General features: G+C 43.5%; 1 non-coding gene across 1 annotated transcript; it reads left to right on the top strand.

Annotated features, from left to right (window-relative positions):
• Window positions 1–18,146: 18,146 nt before the first annotated feature.
• On the top strand, window positions 18,147–18,219 carry TRNAI-AAU (transfer RNA isoleucine (anticodon AAU)). Its single transcript has one exon. It is a non-coding gene; the product is annotated as a tRNA-Ile (tRNA).
• Window positions 18,220–24,299: the final 6,080 nt, after the last annotated feature.

The following is a 24,299-nucleotide window of genomic DNA, read 5'->3' as shown; positions in this document are numbered from 1 at the left end:
AAAAGCAGCAAGATCGAAGAAAGAAATCTCTTACAAAGGAGCATCCTTAAAATTCACAGCTGATTTTTCTGATGAAACCCTCATGGCCCGAAAACAGTGGTGGGACATAGTGAAAAAACTCAATGAAATAAATGCCTCCCCCAAAATACTTTTCCCAGCAAGACTCTCATTCATAATAGAAGGAACAACACACAGTTTCACAGACAAACAACAGCTCAGGAACTTCATAGACTCAAAACCATGGTTACAAGAACAACTAAATGGGCTACTTTAAGGCAAGAAAGGCCCCTCAAATACACCAAATTTTAACAGGACAATGGGACAAAATCCCATAACAATAATCTCTCTCAATGTCAATGGGCTAAACGCACCAATTAAAAGACATAGAGTGGCAGGATGGATTAGAAAATTGAACCCAACATTCTGCTGCCTGCAAGAAACACATCTCAATAGTCAAAGCAAACACAGACTCAGAGTCAAAGGCTGGAAAACAATCCTACAGGCAAACAGCTCCCATAAAAAAGCTGGGGTAGCCATCCTTATATCAGACCACATTGATTTCAGAGTGAGGAAGGTCATAAGAGACAGTGAAGGCCATTTCTTATTGATCAAAGGATCTGTACAACAGGAAGAACTTACAATAATAAATGTATATGCACCTAATGAGAGACCAGCAAAGTACTTAAAACAACTACTCATAGATTTGGAAAAAGACATCAATAGCAACACAATACTAGTGGGAGACTTCAACACTGCTTTGTCACCTCTTGATAGATCAATCAGACTCAAGCTTAGCAAGGACATACTTCATTTGAGGGAAACAATGGAAGAAAGGGACTTAGTAGATATATATAGGACACTTCATCCACAAAAAGCTGAATACACATTCTTCTCAAGCGTACATGGAACATTCTCCAAGATAGACCACATGCTGAGCCACAAAACATGCCTCCATAAAATTAAGAAGATAGAGATTGTATCAACAATCTTCTCAGACCATAATGCGCTGAAATTAGAAGTAAATCACATACAAAAACAGAAAACTAAATAAAACACCTGGAAATTAAACAGTGCACTATTGAACAACGAGTGGATTAGACAGGAAATCAAAGAGGAAATCAAAAGATTCCTAGAAACGAATGAAAATGAGAACATGAGCTACCAAAACTTATGGGACACAGCAAAGGCTGTGTTAAAAGGAAAGTTTATAGCTCTACAAGCATTCCTCAGGAAGGAGGAGCGAGCACACATAAGTAACCTGACCTCACAGCTTAAGAGCTTGGAGAAGGACCAAAAAAAGGAGCACAACCCGAACAGGAGAAAGGAAATAATAAAACTCAGAGCAGAGATTAACGAGATTGAAACCCAAAAAACAATCCGAAAGATCAATGATACCAAAAGCTGGTTCTTTGAGAAAATTAACAAGATCGATAAGCCTCGAGCAAAACTCACAAAGAAAGGGAGAGAGAAAACCCTAATAAACCGAATCAGAAATGAAAAGGGGGTCATTACAACAGAAACCACAGAAATTCAGAGGATCCTCAGGGAGTACTTTGAGAAGCTTTATGCCACGGAACATCAAAACCTCGAGGAAATGGATAAATTCCTAGACTCCTACAGACTCCCAAGGCTGAACCAAGAAGATCTGGAATACCTGAACAGACCTATCACCATCAAGGAAATTGAAATGGTAATAAAAAGTCTCCCCAAGCACAAAAGTCCTGGCCCGGATGGATTCACTAGTGAATTCTTCCAAATCTTTAAAGAGGACTTACTCCCAATGCTCTTTAAGCTTTTCCACAAAATTGAAATATCAAAAACACTTCCAAACAGTTTCTACGAAGCAAATATCACACTGATACCAAAAGCAGACAGAGATACCACAAAGAAAGAGAATTACAGGCCGATATCCCTGATGAACACAGATGCAAAGATCCTCAACAAACTACTAGCAAATAGAATCCAACTACTCATCAAAAATATCATACACCATGACCAAGTAGGATTCATCCCAGGGATGCAAGGATGGTTTAACATTCGGAAATCAATCAACATAATCCATCATATCAACAAAAGAAAAGATAAAAAACCTATGATTATATCAATAGATGCAGAGAAAGCATTTGACAAGATCCAGCACCCCTTTATGATGAAAACCCTAGCCAAAATGGGTATAGAGGGGACCTTCCTCAACATAATTAAAGCCATCTACCACAAGCCTACAGCAAGCATCATCCTCAATGGGGAAAAACTGAGAGCCTTCCCTCTAAGATCAGGGACGAGACAGGGATGCCCACTCTCTCCACTTCTGTTCAATATAGTACTGGAAGTACTTGCAATAGCGATTAGGCAAGAAAAAGATATTAAGGGCATTCAGGTAGGAAAGGAAGAAATCAAGCTCTCACTATTCGTAGATGATATGATACTCTACTTAGAGAACCCAATAACCTCCACCAAAAAACTCCTAGAAACAATAGACTCGTATAGTAAAGTTGCAGGTTATAAAATCAATACCCAAAAGTCCATGGCTTTCCTATACGCAAACAATGAGAGAGAAGAAAGCAACATGAAAAAAACAATCCCGTTCACAATTGTGCCCCAGAAAATCAAGTACCTAGGAATCAGCTTAACTAAGGAAGTAAAGGACCTGTACAAAGAAAACTACAAAACGCTACTTCAGGAAATAAAAGAGGACATGAGGAAATGGAAAGATAGCCCCTGCTCATGAGTCGGGAGACTTAACATTGTCAAAATGGCAATACTACCGAAAGCATTGTATAAATTCAATGCAATCCCTATAAGGATATCCATGACATTCTTCAAAGAAATGGAGCAAACACTCCTGAAATTTATATGGAACAATAAGCCCCCACAAATAGCTAAAGCAATTCTTGGGAAAAAGAAAATGGGAGGAATCAACCTCCCGAACTTCAAACTGTACTACAAAGCAGTAATAATTAAAACAGCATGGTACTGGAACAAAGGCAGAACTGCAGACCAATGGAACAGTGTTGAATACACTGACATCTCCCCTCAATCATATGATCATCTAATCTTTGATAAAGGTGCAAGTAATGTGAAGTGGAGTAAGGAAAACCTCTTTAATAAATTGTGTTGGCATCATTGGATGGCTACATGCAAAAAAATAGGCTCAGAACTCTGCCTAACACCATGTACAAAAGTAAGATCAAAATGGATTAAAGACCTCAACATCAGACCAGAAACCATAAGGTACATTGAAGATAAAGTTGGCAAAACCCTCCATGATATTGAAGCTAATGGTATCTTCAAAGATGCCACGCCACTGGCCAAGCAAGTGAAAACAGAGATAGATAAATGGGACTATCTTAAACTAAGAAGCTTCTGCACCTCCAAAGAAACAGTGACCAAAATACAAAGACAGTCTACAGAATGGGAAAGGATATTCGCCGAATACACATCTGACAAGGGTTGATATCCAGGATATACAAAATACTGGTTAAACTCCACAAGAAGAAAACATCCAACCCCATCCAAAAATGGGGCAATGAAATGAACAGAAACTTTCTCAAAGAAGAAATCCGAATGGCAAAAAAGCACATGAGAAAATGCTCTACATCATTGATCATCAGAGAGATGCAGATCAAAACCACAATGAGATACCATCTCACACCTCAGAGACTGGCCCACATTCAAAAGAACAAAAGCAACCGATGCTGGCGTGGATGTGGCGAGAAAGGGACACTCCTTCACTGTTGGTGGGAATGTCCACTGGTTCAGCCCTTCTGGACAACAGTATGGACGATTCTCAAAAAATTAGAAATTGAGCTCCCATTTGACCCAGCAATACCACTCCTGGGAATATATCCCAGAGAGGCAAAAATGTATAGTCGAAGTGACATCTGCACTTGTTTGTTCATTGCAGCACTCTTTACAATAGCCAGAAACTGGAAGAAACCTGAATGCCCAAGAACAGATGACTGGTTAAAGAAACTTTGGTACATCTACACAATGGAGTATTATGTAGCTGTTAGAAAAGATGAAGTCATGAAATTTACATACAAGTGGTACAATATGGAAAGTATCATGCTAAGCGAAATGAGTCAGAAAGAGAGGGATAGACATAGAAAGATTGCATTCATCTGGGGGATATAAAGTAACAAAGTATGAGATTAATACCCAAGAATAGCTGAGATCAGCACCAGGAGGATTACTCCATAACTTAGAGGCCAGCCGGGTATCCTAGAGGAAAGGGCAGTTCAGATAGAGAAGGGAGCACCAAATAAAGGATGTTTGGAGGATCCTCCCAGGAGGGGAGATGCATGTCGAAAGTAGACTATGGACTGAACATGTTTGCCACTCAATGCCTCTTTTGCAGACCACAACACCCAAACGGAGAGAGAGAACACAGGGGATTGCCCTGCCACAGAGACGGGGGGGATGGGAGGATGGGGGTGGGAGGGATATTATCCATGGTGGTGAAAAATGGGCACTGGTGGAGGGATGGGTATCTGATCATTGTATAATTGAAACCCAAGCACAAAAAATTGTAAATCTACAACTGTAAAAAAATAAATAAATAAAATAAAGGGGAAAAAAAAAACAATGGGCATCAGGACCCCCTATGAGCATGGGAACATAGACTCAATAAGAGTTTACCTGACACCAGCACAGAGCAGAGAAGGCAGGACCCTCCCTGCAACCCCCTTAGAGAGAAGCCCCAGCAGGAAAAAAGGCCGGGAAAGGAAAGTCAAAGAAGACCATGACTGCCCCAACCCTATGCCTTGGCAACCGTCCTAGCAATGGACTCTGACCGAGGTAGAGAGCCCTATGGGGAAGCTCAGGAGAAACTCTAGAGCAGACGACTTGAACAAGGGAAGCGAGTGCACGTGCTGCCCGAGCCCACATGCTGCCCATACCCATGAGCTGCTGCCGAGCACATGAGGTGCCCGAGCACATGTGTCACCTGCAAGTCCCCTCTTGAGACATGAACTTTCATACTTTCATATCTAACGCTGGGGTGTGTACTGGGCTTTCTCCACCCTTGGAGAAGCCTGTGTTTCTCTTGAGCCTGTTCTCTCTCTCTCTCTCTCTCTCTCTCTCTCTCTCTCTGTCTCCATCTCTGTGTGTGTGTCTCTCTCTCTCTCTCTCTGTCTTTCTCTCTCTCTCTCTGTCTCCATCTCTGTGTGTGTGTGTGTCTCTCTCTCTGTCTTTCTCTCTCTTCCCCACCATTCCTCAAAATTTCCAAATAAATGTTAGACGTCCCTGCTCTTCTCTTCCTGACATCCTTCCTGTGAGGGAGAGGCGGGAACCCGAGAGACCGGGAGAAGGTCTAGGACTGACTTCCTTTTCCTATGAGGAACAAGGCTTGCCGTCCTAGGTTTCCCCAGCTGTTCCCTGGGTGGCAAAGGAGGAGCAAACTGCAGGTTCTCTCTCAGCTGCTCGCCCTCTTCCCCACTACAAGTAAGTGGTCCAGAGAGCCCAGGGTCATCCTCACCACCAGAGTTGAGAACGTCGACTGGCTTCACTCATGGAAAACACAATTAGAACAGAGACAGCATTTCTGTTCTACATGGGGATTCGTGACTAGCACTGCCCAGAGGGGAAAGCAGGGGAGCTGGGTGCAGGGCAGGTGATCAGGAGGCAGAACTCCCAGACACAGGGGTGGGGAGGTCACAGCCAGCAACCTTGCCTCTGCTTGGCCTGGCTGCCTGATGGGGAATGGAGATGATACTGGAGGGTCTGGGAAGAAAAGGCCGCAGGCGCGTGGGCTGCTCCTGTGGCTGCAGAGCTCACTGGGGGCCTTTCGGTGAGGGTGACTCCCTGTTGGGTGGCTGTTTTACAAGGCAGCTGAACCAGGAAAGAGAGCAGACAGGAGATTCTGCTGCTAGGCAGACATGGGAAGACCCAAAACTGTCAGGGTGGCAGTAGGAGGGAAGGGCAGAGAGCGTTTGGGCCCAGAGAACTGGCAGAGACCAGGCAGGTCTGGGATGGGGTGGAGGAGAGAGAAAGGTGAGAAATGGGAAACTAACAGGGGACCTTCTTGAATCCGTCCCTTCACACCCTTCATGGGTCTTTTGGCATCACTACTACTGGTGTCCCACTGACCTCTGAGGAGACCAAGCCACTGGGAGCTAAAACGTTCCTGAGCCCTGCCCTCCACAGCTGCTGCCACGTTAACCCACCACTGGCCCTGATTTGCTGATTCCTGACTGAATCTCACAGGCGAAATGAGCCACACACAATCTCACAGGCGGTACAAGCTACAATTCACAGACATACTGGTCCCCACCACTGAAAACTCTGGGATGCCCTCAGGAGGTGGGTGGACGAGTACCAATCCTGTGGAAGTTCCTGGCAGCCACACCCAAGGGCTCAAGTCCACCACGTCACTAACACTCTCTGCACAGACACCAAGTTGAGAAAAATTTCAGATCCCCCAGTGCCCAGGCGGAGAACTCTGGGGTCTTCTCAGAGGGAGGGAGAAGCCTCCCCCACCCCCATGTACTTCTAGAAACCTGGGAAGCATGCACACATACACACACACACACACACACACACACACACACACACACACACAGAGCCACCGCCAGGCCAACTCATCAGCCCATGCCATAGATTCAGAAGTCTCTGATCGTGATACCTCCTAATTCCGAAATACTGAAATCCCAGGAGGAGCACACCAAATTAGATGGGAAAGTAACCCAGAAGCCAATTAAGCCCTGCAAACAAAAAGCAGTAACACATAAGGCTCAACTAGCAACAAACAGCTCGGTAAATTTGCGGACAAGGTCTTCACTCCGCAGTAAGAAAGAACAATCTTCACATTTGAAAAAGCAGTGTTTTTATATTTATTGATCTTAATATTGGAGCTTTTTTTGTCCAATGATTTCAATTCCAGACTTGTATCAACAGCTGTGGCTTTTGTCTACATGAAAAATAATTAATTAATTTTTAATAACCTTCTATGGTGTCTGCATGTGGTTTTCTGGGCCTTGGCTCCATGCTGATGGAGAGGGGGCTGGGGGCTGGTACCTGAGGACCCCATGGGACAGTGGGGAACAGGGGAAAGGGAAGAGGCAGCTCTGGGAGGGGAAGGCCGTGAGTCGAGGTTTGGAAGGGTAGGGCCCATGGCCAGGAAGCACCCAGGAGTTCAGGCGGGTGCCCAGTGTTCCTCAGCCCTGGCCCTCAGAGGGAGGGAGTACACTTGGAGGCTCCGCTGCCCACAGAGAACACTGGGCTAGGCTGGCCCCCTCCCAGGCCCGGAGCTGTTACACAACATGGCCCAGCCCTGTGAGGCAAGGATAGCGTTACCATCCTCGCCTCGGGCCTGGGGAGGGCACGGCTGACAGGATTAAGCTCAGCTTGCAGAGACAATGCTGAGTGCTTTGAGTGGAAGTCAGCCAACCCCGCCTGGGCTGTGGGGAGGCCCAGTTAGGCCTCCCAGTCCACCCTGGATCGGACTTGGGTTCTGCGGACAAGAACATCTCAAGGTGTTTACTCAGCAGGACCTGAGGTCTGCTGGCCCAGAGCCCGATTTGGGTGTGTCTCGGGTGAAGACACACGCACCCCTCCATCACACCCTCCGCAGGAACCAGCTGCCTGAGTCACCCCACTCCCAGGCTGAATCACCTGAAGCGCCTGGCGTTTCTCCCAACACCACAACTGATTATCTAGCTAAGAGCTGTCAGTCAAGCAGGGCCTTCCCTGGTTCAACAGCACAGGCCAGGAGCTTCGTAAGCTACTATGGGGGGCAGGCTCCAGACTCGGAGATTTCCATGGTATGATCATTGTGGTGAAGTGGAGAGGATGAGAAAGGAAGAAGAGGGGCTGGAGCAACAGCACTGCAGGTAGGGCACATGCCTTGCATGGTGCTGAACCCGATTGGATCCCCAAAACCCCATATGGAGTGAACCCTGAGAAAGTGAGAAAGAAAGAAAGAAAGAAAGAAAGAAAGAAAGAAAGAAAGAAAGAAAGAGAAAGAGAGAGAGAGAGAAAGAAAGAAAGAAAGAAAGAAAGAAAGAAAGAAAGAAAGAAAGAAAGAGGGGGAAGGTAGGAAGGAAGGAAGGAAGGAAGGAAGGAAGGAAGGAAGGAGTGAAGGAGAGAGAGGGAGGGCGGAATATGAGGGCTGGAGAGATAGAACAAGGGTTAAGGTGCTTACAATGTGTGGGGGCATACCTGGGTTCAATCCCTAGGAACCACCAGGAATGACGCCTGAGTGCAGAGATAGAAATAAGTCCTGTGGCATATGCTACCTGAGCTCATGTGCTGCTTGTGCCCACGTGGCTGAGCACATGTGAGCTGAGCACATGTGTCGCCCACATCTCCCCTCTTCATACTTTTCTGTCTAATGCTAGGATGTGTGTATGGGGCTCTCTCCACCCTTGGAGAAGCCCGTGTTCTTTCTTGAGTACATTACTCTCTCTCTCTCTCTCTCTCTCTCCCCCCCCCCACCTCCACACCTAAAAATCCTCCAAATAAAATCTATTTATTTTTTAAGAAAAAGAAAAGAAAGAAGTCCTGAGAACACTTGGGACACACACGCACGAACGCACGCACGCACGCATGCACAAAAGTGAAGTCCAAAAGAGGAGAAATGCCCCCCATTACCCCTCCCATTCTGTTTTAACTTCTCTATATGTAATGCCAATGTTTGTCCCCTGAAGATGAGAGGAAAGAGTGAGAAAGACCCAGAGGAGTGGGACTATAGAATGCTAAGTGCATGTCCTTCAAAGGGGATGGATATTTGATCATTGTATAATTGAAACCCTGAAACCCAAGCACAAAAATTTGTAAGTCTACAAATGCACCTCATGGTGTTTCACTAATAAAATTTTTTTTAAAAATTAAAAGTAAAAGAAAAAAAAACAAAGGGCCCTTCGAAACTATTCTCTAGCCCACCTGTTCAGTCAGATGGGGAAACGACTTGTCCTGAAGCAGAATCTGGGCTCTCCTGCATGTACTCGGGGCTCTTGCCTCTATGTCACAAGACTCTAGGCAAGAGGACTGTTAGGGTCCAGAAGCCTTCCCACTTACATCTACCCAGCAACCCCCGAGCACAGGCCCACTTCTACTCCAGGACTCTGCAGACTGCCTGTGTGTCCATCCCCTCTGCTCCAAGTATTGGGTCCGACTGTTGCTCCCACACACCACCCAGGTCAGCATCTGCCACAGAAGACTGGACAGTTCACCTCAAATCCAGCCATACACTGGGAAAGGAGCTGCTGTGGTGTCTAGGCAGGGAGGCCCCTTCCTGTCCCCTCTAGGAACCCTGAGTAACCAGGACTGTCCTCAGAGTATCTGCTCTGTGCCCAGCCAATAATGGACACATTTGGGCAGACAATTTCTCCCAGTTCTGTTTTCTGTTGAGCTCAAAAAAGGGAGCAGCCCCAAAGAGGAAAGGGAGAAATAAAGACAGACATTCTCAGGCTCCTCATTTAAAACAAAAAAATAGGGCCTGGGGATGTGGCTTGGTGGTAAAGTACATGCCTCGCACGCATGACACCTGGCTTCAATTCCTGGTACCACAAAAACACAAAACAAAACAAAATATAAAAGAAATATGCCCACTGTACAAATAACAAATAAACCAACCCCTCATCCACAGTCAAATATTTCTAATTTTTGAAGTTTGGGGCTAATATTAGCAGGTAAGGAGACACTTGTAGTTATTGTCAAAAGCTCTTCTAAGTCATATGCTTGAAAATTAGAATTTTCAAGCAAAAGTTAAATATTTAGGCCAACTCCCTGAATCTGAAAGTTACTTTGATATTTTATAAGATAACCATCAGACAGCAGCTCACCACTTTATGTTGTCAATAGTAGCCCAGATGGTCTTACTAACTTTAGTACTTATTTTTTATCTCTATATAATTCATGAACCCCATCAATGTGGTGCTGCAATTATGGAAAATGGGTATTAAGTGTCTTATGATGTGTGCAGCCTCGCAGTCCCGAAAGTGGCCTGGAGCATGGCGTCGGCTGGGTAGTGAAGGTAGTGGAGGTCAGGTGATGAGGTATTTATCTGGCACTGGCAGGTTGAGTCTTCTGGTTGTGGTCCTTAGGGCATCGGGGATTGGTGGAAGCAGGCAGAGGATCTCTGTTTCTGGTTCCCGTTGAGCCTGGAGTCCAAGGTCACAAAGTTCTGCTTTACCTGGTTCTGTGGGACTTCACTCATGTGTGAGGCTCGGTCCGAGCATCTGTAAAGTGGCCTGGAGCATGGTGGCAGCTGGGTAGTGGAGGATATAGTGTGAACCAAGGGAACACCTGGAAGGGTGATTGAAGGCCATCCTAAAAGCCTCCATCCCTCTCAGAGAGCCCAGCAAGCAAGCTACCGAGAGTATCCCACCTGCACAGCAGAGCCTAGCAAGCTACCCATGGTGTATTTGATATGCCCAAAACAGTAAAAACAATGGGCTTCATTCCCCTGTTCCTGAAAAAGCCCCCAATACAGCAGCATTAAGAAGGATGAGCAAGTAGAGGCTGATAAAACCTCAGGCCCGAACTAGGCAGCCAAAACAAAGAATGACTGTCTGTACTTTCAATGCACATATGCTGGCATTGAAAGCATCCATTGAGGACTTGATGGTGTAAGCACAGAAGATCAAGTACGACATCATTGGTCTGACTGAGACAAGAAGGCATCGATCACATCACGCCATTTTCGACACTGAAGAAGAACTGTTCCTCGGAACATGCAACGATAGAGGAATCTGTGGTGTCAGTGTCCTTGTCAACACGAACTTGGCCATGAGCACTGATTCATTCAAATGCCTAACAACCCAAATTGAATTATTATGCCTGAATAGATGTGGCTTACTGCCAGCAGTTTCTATCTTCGTGGTCTACACACCAACATCCAACTACGATGGAGCTGGAGAAGTTCTATAAAGACCACACCTTCTACAAGATCATTGTCGGTGATTGCAATGCCAAGATAGGACCAAGAAGGTCGCCCAAAGAACTCCACATCGGGACCCATAGCCTAGAATGGAATGAACAGGGTGAGAGGCTGTCTGAGTTCATCATGTAGACCAAGACCATCCATGGTAACTCACAGTTCCAGAAGGGCGAATCTAAACATTGGACATGGGAGTCTCCCGGTGGACAGTTCCACAATGAAATTAACCATATCATATTCAATTGACAGTTTCGACTGACTGATGTTGCTATTGCCCCAGAATTTCAAACGGGATTGGACCACGTCTCCTTCTTGCAAAATTCTACTTCATGGAAAGGGGAGAAAGTCCTGCAAAGTTTAAGAAGAGAACTCCCAGAATGACCACCAACTGGGAGCTCTTTGGCAATATTGTGGCAACATGGGAAGATGCTGTCATTGACAACATATGATCAACTGGTTCAGCAACTCCATTACTGCGCAAAGAATGCCGAGAATAGGAAAGTCACAAACAGACGCCTGTCTTCAGAAACTCTGGAGATCTTTTACCAACGTGGTTTGGCGCGAGCCTCAGGCAATCACAAGCTAACGTCTGAGCTTGCACAGCTGTCCAGAGAAGTGATAATGGAAGACCTCAAAGAGAGAAGAGCAGCAGTGTTGGCCGGTGCTGCAGAAGCCAGGAAAAGTATTCGCAATGCTCGCCTGTCCTTCACCAACTACAAGACCAAGATGACTGCCCTCTGATGTCCTGATGGATTTATCACATCTTCCAGAAGGGCAGTGGAGAAGATTATCCACAACTTCTACTAAGATCTTTTTGATAGCCGTGTCCAGATACCCACATACCAAATTCCGCAGGATGGGTATGTTGTTCCCATTGTTATAACTTTCGAAATCCGACACGCCACTTTGTCAGTAAAGAAGCATACAGCACCCAGTCCAGACAAGGTCAGACTCAAACACCTAAAGAATCTGCTGCCAGTACTCATCGATACACTGGCTCGGCTCTTTACATACTACCTGTCTGAATGCAAGGTTCCGTCCCAGTGTAAAACTAACAGGACCATTCTGTTGTACAAGAAGGGAGACATCCACGACATTGGTAACTATTGCCTGATCTACCTGCTGTCCATCATCTATAAGTTGTTCACTCGAGTCATCCTGAATAGAACAGGCAGAACACTAGATGAAGGACAACCATAATAACATGCCAGGTTCCAAAAAGGATTCGGCATGATTGACCATATCCACATGGTGACAAGCTCATTGAGGTTTCTCAAGAGTTCAAGATGCCACTCTGTCTAATGTTCATTGATTTAAAGAAGGTCTTTGATTCTGCTGAGACTGAAGAGGTCATCGAAGCCCTAGCCAAACAGGATGTTCAAACTCAATACATCAGGATCCTCCATGAGCTGTTTTACAGACTCCCCACCAGGATCTCACCATTCTACAAGGAAGTGATCATCAACGTAAAGAGAGGAGTTCAGCAGAAAGATACCATTTCACTGAAACTCTTCAGTGCCACCCTCGAGAAAGTCGTGGAATGACTGGAATGGGAAGGAATGGGAGTGAAGATAGACGGTTGGCAACTACACCACCTCCGCTTTGCTGATGACATCATTCTAATAATACCAAACATTAGCCAAGCAACACAAATGCTGATCAACTTCGACCATGAGTGTAGAAAGGTCGGACTGCAGCTGAAACTCACCAAGACTATGTTCATGAAAAACGAAATAGTTCCTGATGTTCCATTTGCTCTCAACAGAATGAACATCTCCAAATGCAGCAATTATGTGTACCAGGGTCGAGAACTCAACATGACAATGACTTGGCGCCAGAACTGCACAGGAGGAAGAGAGCAGCTTGGAACACCTTCAAGAGCGTCGAAGAAGTTGTAAAGAGGACAAAGAACCTCTGGCTCCAGGCTCATCTTTTCGACTCCACCATTCTACCTGCACTAACATATGCCTCAGAGACCTGGGCCCTACAAAAATAGGATGAGAACGCTATTTGGGTATCCCAAAGAGGAATCGAAAGAGCTATGGTTGAAATATCACATTTCACTCAAATGAGAGAAGGAATCCGGAGTTCCGACCTCCATCGACAATCAAGAATCAAGGACGCTGTCTCATTTGCCACGGTGTTGAAAATCAGATGGGCTGGACACGTAATGCGATTTAGAGACGATCTCTGGACTAGAGCTGTTACCATCTGGATTCCATGGCACATCAAAAGGACACGTGGTTGCCCACCTACGAGATGATCAGACTTCTTCGTCAAAACCCTGAACAAATACTTTGAGGCTCTTTGTGTTCCTGGAGCCAGCAGATTCCATTGGACTACACTAGCACCCAACAGGGACAAATGGAGATGCTACTGGTGCCTGCTGGAGCAAATCAAAGATTAATGGGATGCAAATGATACAAGTGATATAATTCAAGTTTAAATTGTAATAATATATGAAATTATAATCATTTATATGTCTTTCTGTTTAGAATTTCTACACACCCAGGTAATTAGCTTCATCTCCCAAAAAGTTTGTCATCTTATCCAGGTAGACCAAGCAAATGAAGGAACTGAAGTTTTAAGTTCTTCATTACCTAATTCAGAGGGTACATTTCTTAAATAATGGCTGGGTAGCGCACCCCAATACTGTAATGAATTCTGTCCTGAATTAAACGCAAAGGACCCTGTGTTTAATATTCCTGACCTGTTTCCCCTGGGGTGGCAATTACTGGTTAAAGTGGAAAAGCTGTGCATGGAGCCCGTCCACATCCTCCTAAAACCTTGGATCGGGACAACCTGCAAACAATTCATTATCTCCAAATTAGCATTCATTTCAGAAGCAATGCTCAGTTGGTTCACTCAGGTGAACAGAGTACAGAGGTACCGTTTCAAAGAAGCAAAAAATCAGAACCACATGCAACTACCTGAGAGGATAAAAGCAGAGAGAATTCAGATGTCAGCATTCTAAGCAGCTCTTCAATATCTTGGGGACAAAAACCATAAGGTGACACTGTGTTTATCTGCAAAAAAATTGGTGTTGGGGTTGGGGTTGGGGCTGGAGCAATAGCACAGTGGATAGGGTGTTTTCCTTGCACTTGGCTGACCCAGGTTTGATTCCCAGCGTCCCATATGGTCCCTCGAGCACTTCCAGGAGTAATTCCTGTGCATCGCTGGGTGGATGTGACCCAAAAAGAAAAAAATTGTGGTCAGTCAAAGAATAACTGGAGTACTGCATCATTGAAACAATTGGCCTTGATTTGTGAAGCTGAGCATTAACGGTAATTTGAGCCCAAGCATCATATCTGGGACAAGTTGATCCCTGAAAGTTAGTTACCACGGAGAGAGGCAACTAACTCGAAAGAGTTCAGAAGAGATGTCTTATAGCATGGTCAGGCCAAACTCTAGAATTTGAGCTCTAGCCATAACAGCACTATCCTAGGCATGCAATTTAACTCTCTTTTTCTTGTAAGACTGGCATGATAATAACACCCACCATATAGGTTGTTTTGTGGGTAGAATGGGTATATCTGTTTAGTTTCTGATGTATTAAATATACATGGTCAAATCTATCCATCTTTCACCACAATGTAAATTCTAGAAGGTAAGAATTCTCGTATGACTTGTTCACTGCTGTTTTCTCAATACCTAAGACAGGGTGTACCACTTAATGGGCAATTAATAAACATTTTGTGAGTCTAATAGCATATTTAGGAAATCTAAAATAGATTTATAACAGCAACAATTTTAGAAAAAAAGACGATTTTTTTTGTTTTTTAAAAATTTATATAATTTATTGAATCATCATGAGATACACAGCTACAGAATAGTTCAAACACCCATCCCTTCACCAGTGACATTTTCCACCCCTAGTGCTCTGTTTCCTTCCTGCCACCCTCCACCTCTCTCTATAGCAGGCATTCTTCTTCCTCCTCCTCCTCCTCCTCCTCCTTCTCCTCCTCCTCTTCCTCCTCTTCCTCCTCCTCCTTTTCCTTCTTCTCCTCTCTGATTCACGCTCTTCCTTTTGGGCATTATGGCTTGCAACACAGGCACTGAACGGTTATTGCATATATCCCTTTATTTACTTTCAGCCCTCGGTTCTTGTCCAGAGTGATCGTTTCCAGCTATGTTTGGAAGAAAAGGCAATTTGGAGCTAGGTTTTACTTCAGTTACTGCTGTGTATTACTTATAATGCATAACTAAGTTTGGAACAACTGAATGTAGAAACTAGAAAGGCAAAAAAGAGTAGTTACGTTTTTGAGGCTTAAAAATCTACAGGGCTAGGGAGATGGTACAGGGGTGTGCAATCTCCTGGCAAATAGGAAAAGGCACCGTGCAGCTCTCTCTCTCTCTCTCTCTCTCTCTCTCTCTCTCTCTCTCTCTCTCTGGTCTCCCCACCCCCCACCTGCCATGGGCAGATGAAGGAGGAAATGAGGCCACCAGGCTGGTTGGTGACCAGTTGCCAATTGTTTATTCCATTCTCCCCACGTGCCTGTTCCAGTCTCACTAAGCCCTTCATTCTCATATTGCCCCTCATTCCCGTCTCCTCCTGTCTCTCCTGCTCATCTCTCGGTGCTGCATCCCCAAGTCCTTGTCTCTCTCTCTCTCTCTCTCTCTCTCTCTCTCTCTCTCTCTCTCTCTCTCTCTCTCTCTCTCATCTTTCCATGCGCCTGCTCCTGCATTCTTCCCCTACATTCTTCTCCCTCTGTCCCCCTTGCTAGTCTCTCCGCACTCCATCTTGCTGCCCTGGTCTCTCTCTTGTTTCTCACCATCTCCTCAGCTTTGGGGGTAGCCACCACACCCCGCCTGGTAGCACGATCAATATATCAAAGGCCCTTCCTGATCTTCCTGATTGCCCATCAGGCTCAAGGGTGGAAATACCACCTAGGAGTGTTTCTCCTCTCCTTAGTCTAATAACTTAATTAACATCCTAATTAACACCTTAATCCTACTTCTTAATATTTGTTATTTTGTATGAACACAGTAAGAGATACACTGAGCTTGTAGGGTGGCTCTCCTGGGGACACCTCGCCACAGACTCAGACTACAGTGCCAGATTAATCTTTCCTAACCCCAGCAGGGTCCGAATCTAATTATTACTTTTTGGATCATGACAGAATTTGTCCATACCATGCTCTTAACTTATAGTTAAGTAATATGGAGCTTTGACCAGGCCCATTTTGATGCCAGGGTAGCTCACTGCTGCCCTGAGTCCATCCAGTCCATCGTCGGGACCCTGATTTGGGGGTGCTAGAAACTAAGGGCAACTGAGGCTCAAGTCCAGAGAGCAGCTGTCCAGGAGGTAATATTATCTGGAGTCAATTAACTACCAAGTTACCAAAGCATAGCATTAACTGTCTTCCTATGTCTATACAAAAAGGACATTGCTCTGAATTAACCAGGCAAAGGACTTAAGGAGAAAAGAAGAACAATATTTACAAGTCAACAGAGCACAAAGAAAGAAGTTACGAGTAAACACAGAGAAATGTGTGCACTGTGATGGGAGTAACCCAATAAGCCTAAACTCCCTGTGCAAGGGGGAAAGGACAAACCAATATTATCTTACAAGGGGTTGTGGCACTTGCCTTGCATGTTATCATCTCTGGTTCAATTCCCATCACTACCCATGGTCCCTTGAGCACTGCCAGGTGAAGCATTGGTCTTCTGCAAATACCATCAGGCTAGGTCAGTCCCAGTACTGCCGGGTCTGAGCAGCACCACATCCTTGGGCCCCAGCTCTGAACCCTCTAGCCCAGTGGGAGGAGAATTTCTGGGAGGGGACCCTGAGGCCCCCTGAACATAGAAGCACCCCCCGCCCACCCTTCCCCACCCAAAAAACAGAAACAATCTAGTTCAGCCTGCTTCTGGTCAAGGTGGAAGGAGATAGGAATTAGATCTACCCTTGTAGTTTCATCAACAGCAAAACAAACAAAAAGCTTGGGAAAAATAAGCAACAGTTTTTGGACACTGGATATAGGCAATGCACGGGAAGAATTCCTGGGAGAGGAGAAACCAAGAAAAACAAGTCGTTGTATTTGCTGTCCACTGCTGGAGAGACAGTGGGAGGAGAGGGAGGGACAGGTAGTGTCCTGGAGTTTGAGACAGAGCTGGGAATGTGGAGACTAGAGTAGCTGACTGGGGATGCAGTGCCCCATGAGCCTGAGTACAGAACTGACCTTACCTCAGCCGCGAAGAGGGCTGAGTGAAAGAAAAGAATCTCATGGAATGTGGTGGGAGGTTATTAGCACTTTGGGGTGGGCTTGGTGTGGTAACATTGCACCCCTAAAACATATAAACATGTATACTCTTGCAAACTAATGTGAACTCCATGAGTAAATCATTTTCTTAAATAATAGAATTCAAATAGAAATTTACAGAGTAAAATCTTTTAAATAGAATCTAATATTATATATATATATATATACTCAAAAATGCCACATAATGACTAATTGGTGTTCCTCCCAAGAATGGAAGTTTAGTTTAAGATTTTTAAGTCCATGTAATTCATTATTTCAACACTCTATAATAGGAAAACATAATCCTATAGACATATTTGGCTTACGGTTCCATACAGATTTTAAAGAGTATTTGTTCTATGAAGAGTACTGTGGGAAATTTTATTTGGATTACATTGCCTCTGTAAATTATTTCCTGGTAAAATGAACACTTTAATGATGCTGATTCTTCCAATCCATGAGCAAGAAATGTTTTCATTTCTTTGCACTTCCTTTCATTTCTTTCAGAAGTGATTTGTAAGTTTAAGTAAATAGGTCTTTCGCCTCCTTAGTTAAATTTATTCCTAGGTACTTGAGTTTTTTAGAGATTGTCATAGATGGTATTTTTTCCAATGTATTGTTGACATGTGAGAATGCAACAGATTTCTTTACATTGCTTTTGTAGCCTGCTACTGTATTTGGTGGAATCTTTAGGATTTTCTATGCACAATACTGTGTCATCTACAAATAGTGATAATTTGACGTCTTTCCCAATTTCAGTTCCTTGGATTCCTCTTTCTTGGCCAATCTCTTGGACAAGGACTTCCAGTACAATGTATCAGTGAAATTGTAGCAGTGCAAGTAAAAATCCTTACCTTATGCCTGATCTTAGAAAGTCTTTCCACTTTCCCCGTTAAACATAACGTTAGTTATGGGCTCGTTACAATCACTTGTATCCCTTGTATCACTTGTTATCCCCTTGCTCATCGATTTGCTCAAGCGGGCACCAGCAACATCTACATTCGTCCCTGTCATGTGCTAGGGTAGCCGGTCGGTTAGCTCAGTTGGTAGAGTGTGGTGCTAATACCGCCAAGGTCGCAGGTTCGATCCCTGTACGGGCCATCTGTGAGCCACTTCCCCCTCAATGGTTCACCTCCTCATCGTGGTGAGGGGGTGGCAACAGTGCCAACTGGCAAAGAGCGAACCAACATGCCACCTGCCCAGCAGAGCCTGGCAAGCTACCCATGGTGTATTTGATATGCCAAAAACAGAAACAAAAATGGGCCTCATTCCCCTGACTTTGGAAGAGCTCCCAATATGGCAGCGTTGGGGAAAAAAAGGCTTGTTACAATACTGAGAAAAATTCCTCCGATCCCCATTTTACTGATGGTCTTCATTGTGAACACATGTTTTACTTTGTTGATTATAGAGATAATCATATGGCTTTTGCCTCGCCATTTCTTTGTGGTGGATCACAAGAACTAGTTTGCTAATATTAAGCCATCTTTACATCCCTGAAATAAATCCCACTTGGCCATGATAGATGATGCTTTTAATATATTATTGAACTCAATTAACTAGAACTTTCTTGAGGGTCTTTGCATCCATGATCATCAGGAATATTGATCACAATTCTTTTTAGTGATTTCTCTGTCAGTTTTTGATATCAAGTTAATCTCATAGTTGGTCTCATAAAAAGTGTTCAGGATGATTCCTTTTATTTCACTTTCTCAAAGAACTTAAAGATGATAGATAGTACTCTGAGAGTTTGAAAGAACTCACTAGTGAGCCCATAGAGCTCTGGATTTTGATTTTGATGTTATTTTTTAATATTGTTTGACTTCCTTGACAGAGATAAGTCTACTCAGACTTTCTACTTTCTCCTGACTCAGTTTCAGAAGGTTGTAATACTTTAGAAATTTACCCATTTCTTCCAGTTTCTCCAATTTTGTTCCATAAAAGTTTCTCATAGTAATTTCATATGCTCCTTTGCATTTCTGAAGTATCTGTTTTAATTTCTCCCTTTTCACTTTTAATTCTTTTTGTCTATTTTTTTCTTTTTTCTCTTTGTGAGTCTAGCATAGGGTATTTTGTTCTTGTTAATTCTTTAAAAAAACAGCTCTTGTTCTCATTGGCTTTTATACTGTGTAATTTTTTTACTTCCATGTCAGTGATTTCTGCTCAGATTTCTATTATTTCCCTTCTTCCACTTTCTTTGGATTCCCTTTATTCTTTATTTTTTTCTATTTTCTTGAGATGTGAAGTTAGATGGTTTATTCGCACCTGTTCTTGTTCCTTCATGAATACCTGTGATACTTTTCCTCTTTTAATGCTGTTTGTTATGTCCCACAGATTTTGGTACATCATATCTTCATATCATTTGTATCCAGAAATCTTTTCATTTATTCTTTGATATCCTATTTGACCCAGTTGTTATTTAGTAATGTGCTGTTCAACTTCCAAATGTTTCACTCTTTCCCAGCTTTCTGTTGTGGCTTATTTCCATCATTAAAGCATTGTGATCTGAAAAGATACTTGACATGATCTCTATTTTCTTGAGGAAAACAGACAGAATTCTCCACGATATTGACCTACATCTTCAATGGTACAACTCCAATATCAAGGAGACAAAACCAAAAACAAATAAAATGGATCACATCAATCTAAAAAGCTTCTCTACTGCAAAAAAAATGAGGAAAAATATTAAAAATTATCCTACTGATTAGGAGAAAATATTTGCACATAATACATCAAGGGATCAACATCCAAAACGTTTAAGGAATTCTCAAAGCTAAAAAAATCCCCAAAACATAAAAATGGATTGAGGATATGAAAAGATGCTCTCTCAAAGAAAACCTCAAGATGGTCAATAGAAAAAAGATTCATCATCATTATCTTTAGATCCAAAAGTCTCAAGATAGTAAGTGTTAGTAAAAATGTAATTTTAAAAAATAGTAAATAATCATTCCAATCATTCACTATCAGGAGATGGTGTATGTTTCAATGTCTTGAGAAATAGTTTGGACATAAGACCCAAAAGAGAGAGAAGGAAAGGGGCGGGGAGAGAGAGAGAAATTGCCTGAGATACTGGCAGGCAGGGGAGGGGGTAGAGGGTAGGAGGGAAATTGGGACCATTGGTGGTAGGAAAAGTACACTGGTGAAGGGAAGAGTGTTGGAACATTATGTGACTGAGATCCAATCACAAACTTTGTAAACGTGTTTGTCACTGTGATTCAATTTTTTAAAATTTAAGTAAAAAAAGAAAATGGTTTTAAAACCTCTCCAAAAATTAAGAATAGAGATTCTATATGACATGAGATTCTACTCCTGAGTCTTTGTGCCAACAAAACACAAACATTAATTTGAAAACATATATGCACACCTGTGTTCATTGTGGTATTATTTACAATAGTCAAGATCTGGAAACAACCCTTGTGCTCACCAACAGAGGATAAAGGATAAAGAGGTTGTGGTATGTACACAATGTACACTACTCAACTATGAGAAAAGATGAATTCTTGCAGTTTGCCGCAATTTGGATAGGATTGGAGAAAGTCATGCTAAGTGCACATAATCAGAAGTAAAGACATTTATACTAGATGATCTCTCACATACGGAGCGTATAGAGAAACTAATGAATGAGGCAATCCCCACTGGAAACAAATCCTGAGATACAGTCAATAGAACTGTGATCTGCAAAGCCTAAAAGAGTGAGAGGATGAGGGAGTGAGGAGAATTCTAGAGACAAAAGTAGAGAGATCAAGATACTTAAGTGATGAACATAGTGTAGTAGCATCAAGCATGCAATAGTAATAGTACTGCTATAAACCATGGTATCTCAAAAGAAACAGATCAGGGCTGGAGCGATATCACAGCGGGTAAGGCATTTGCCTTGCACACAGCCGACCCAGGTTCGATTCCCAACATCCCATATGGTCCCCCAAGTAATTCCTGAATGAAGAGCCAGGTGTGACCCCCCCAAAAAAAAAGAAAAAAAAGAAACAGATCAGAAGAATAAAAAGACAAATATAAAGTTACATTAAAAAGACATAAGAAAATCTGTGTAACAAAGCCTTAATTTATCAAAACAATAAAATCAAGAAATATATATAACTGCTTTTGAGAAGAAATTGATTTAAAATATTGTCATGGTCCAAGTTTTCACAATGGCACTAACATGACTGGTAAATAAAAAGATCAGTGAAGGCCTGGAGGAGAGAGCGCAGTGTGTTGAGTTCATGCTTTGCATACAGGAAGCCCAAGCTGAACCCTGGGACCTCATGGTTTCCCAATCGCTGAGCTGGGAGTATCCCCTGAGCACCACTTGGTATGATCCAAAACAAACAAAAAAAGACAGGTAGAGCATTGTTGGGATTTATGCCCAGGTGCACACATCTCAAAATATAAGAACAACTGGTGTTGGCATAGATATGAGGGGAAAGGGAACATTCATTCACTGCTGGTGGGATTGTTGACTGGGCCAGCCTTTTTAGAAAATAATATGAACATATCTTCAAAACACTAAGAATTTTTATATGACCCAGCAATTCCACTTCTTGACAGTTACCCCAACAGCCCAAAACTACTCAAAGGAGACAGCTATACTCTAAATTAACTGCAGCACTATTTGCAATAGCTGTAGTCTGGCAAAAACCTCAGTGTCTAAGAAGAGATTACTGGATAAAGAAACTATGGCATATATACACAATGGAATTCTACTAGGAAAAGATGATCACTTGATCACTTGACTTCTCCTTAATCGTTGATTTGCTCCAGCAGGCGTCAGTAATGTCTCCATTTGTCCCTGTTGCATGCTAGTGTAGCCCAATGGCGTCTATTCGTTCTAGGAACACGAAGAGCCTCAAACCGATGGTTCATGATCTTGATGAAGAAGTCTGACCATCTGGTAGGTGGGCGGCAATGTGGTCTTTTGACATCCTGTGGAATCCAGTGGGTAACAGCTCTAGCCCAGCGGTCGTCTCTAAATCTCATTATGTGTCCAGCCCATCTGATTTTTGACGCCTTGGCAAACAAGACAGTGTCCCTGTTTCTTGATCGTCTACAGAGGTCGGAACTCCAGATTCTTTCTCTCATGTGAGTGAAACGTGATACTCCAAACATAGCTCTTTCAATTCCTCTTTGGGAGACCCGAATAGTGTTCTTATCCTGTTTGCATAGGGCCCAGGTCTCTGAGGCGTATGTTAATGCAGGAAGAACAGTGGAATCAAAGAGATGTGCCCGGAGCTGGAGGTTCTTCGTCCTCTTAGCTATTTCTTCGACGCTCTTGAAGGCGTTCCAAGACGCTCTCTCCCTCCTGTGCAACTCAGGTCATGTTGACTTCTCAACCTAGGTACACATAACTGTTGCATTTGGAGATGATCGTTCCATTGAGAGTGAATGGAGCATCAGGAACGAGGTTATTTCTCATAAACATTGTCTTCGTAAGATTCAGCTGTAGTCCGACCTTTTCACACTCACAGTCAAAGTCGGCCTGCATTTGTGCCACTTGGCTAATGTTTGGTGTTATTAGAACAATGTCATCAGCAAAGCGGAAGTGGTGTAGTTGCCGACCATCTATCTTCACTCCCATTTCTTCCCATTCCAGTCGTCGCACGATGCCATTTTAGACATTGGAGAATTGTTCCTCGGAACATGTGATAAAAGAGGCGTCAGAGGCATCGGTGTCCTTGTCAACACGAACTTGGCCATGAGCATTGATTCATTCGAATGCCTAACAACCCAAATCAGATGTTTACATTTGAATAGATGTGGCTCACTGCCAGCAGTTTCTATCTTTGTTGTCTATGCACCAACGTCCAATTATGATGAAGGAGAAATTGAGAAGTTCTACATGGAGCAGGAGAAGTTCTATAAAGAAGACCACACCTTCTACAAGATCATTGTCAGTGATTTTAATGCCAAGATAGGACCAAGAAGATCAGTCGAAGAACTCCACATCGGGACCCATGGCCTAGAATGGAACGAACAGGAAAAGATGAAGTCATGAAACTTGCTGCTATGTGGATGGATTTAGAGTATCATGCTGAGTGAAGTTAGAGCGAAAGGGAATGATCTTTCTGACACAGATTGATCTCTATCATGTGTGGAACATAAAGAAACATAGTAGGGGGGTTAACAAATATCAAAGGCAACAGAAACTGAAAATTGGTCTTTTCTAGGAAGCTTGTGGATAGTGGGGAAGGATAGGAGAGACATTGGACAATGGCGGTGGAAAGTAGAAACTTTCCTGGAGGGAATGATGCTGAAATGTTTTGCACATGAAACTTTATGTTAACAGTTTTGTCAACCAAGTTTCCCTAAATAAAAATTTAATAATAATAATAAAAGTGTTCCATGGATAAGTAAAATTTAAATACAGGATACTCTTCAACTGTAAGGAAAAGTGAAATCTTGCCTTTGGCCATGACAAGGGTGGAACTAGACAGGTTTGTGACAAATGAACTAAAGTGAGAAGGAAAGAAACAAATATGGGATGATCTCACACATTCACACATACACTGGATACAGAGAAGTAAAACACCCTTGTAGATCGTCTGTCTGAATTCTACCTGCAGAAGAAAAGCATTGAAAGGCTTAGGGGAAAGTCTGATTAACTGGTTTACCTTTCAAGGACCAGTGCTTGTGGAATGTGATCCATGGAGGGAGGAGGAACAAGGGCACTATGAGGAGTGTCCAGGAGAGAGAGACCAGAACCAGGATGGATGATGGGCACAGGGCTACCTGGGATTACTCAAGGGTGAGGTGCTGGATTGAAGGCCCAGATGAGGCCTTGGAGTCTGGGAGTCTCAGACCTACTGTGTGCAGAGCTGGTCCTGCAGAGCATTATGGGAAGTTGTAGCAACGCTGCTTCTACAAATCTGGCTCTTTTGGGGAGAATCTCTAGCCATAGTCACTTGGGGTAGGGAAGGGCCTGGAGCAGCTGACTGCAGTGCAGACTTACTTTGACAAGATCTTTTCTTCTACCCTATAATCAAATCCATAGAGGGCTGCCCATGTTGCTCTCCACCTTTCCCTCAAAGTTCCCCATGGTTGTGTCCCCACTGTACTTGAATGACCCAGAAAGCACTAGGCCAGCTGATCCAGTCTGAGCCAGAAAGGCTGTTGGGGACTCCAGCTGCAAATTTCCTCCCTGGGAAGGGGGACATGAGATCCACAGAATGCAGAAGAGGGATGCCCCTATG

This window comes from Sorex fumeus, unplaced genomic scaffold, assembly GCF_029834395.1.
Source record: "Sorex fumeus unplaced genomic scaffold, SorFum_2.1 ptg000003l, whole genome shotgun sequence".
Classification (NCBI taxonomy): Eukaryota; Metazoa; Chordata; class Mammalia; order Eulipotyphla; family Soricidae; genus Sorex; species Sorex fumeus.
This window is presented reverse-complemented; position numbering and strand designations above follow the sequence as displayed.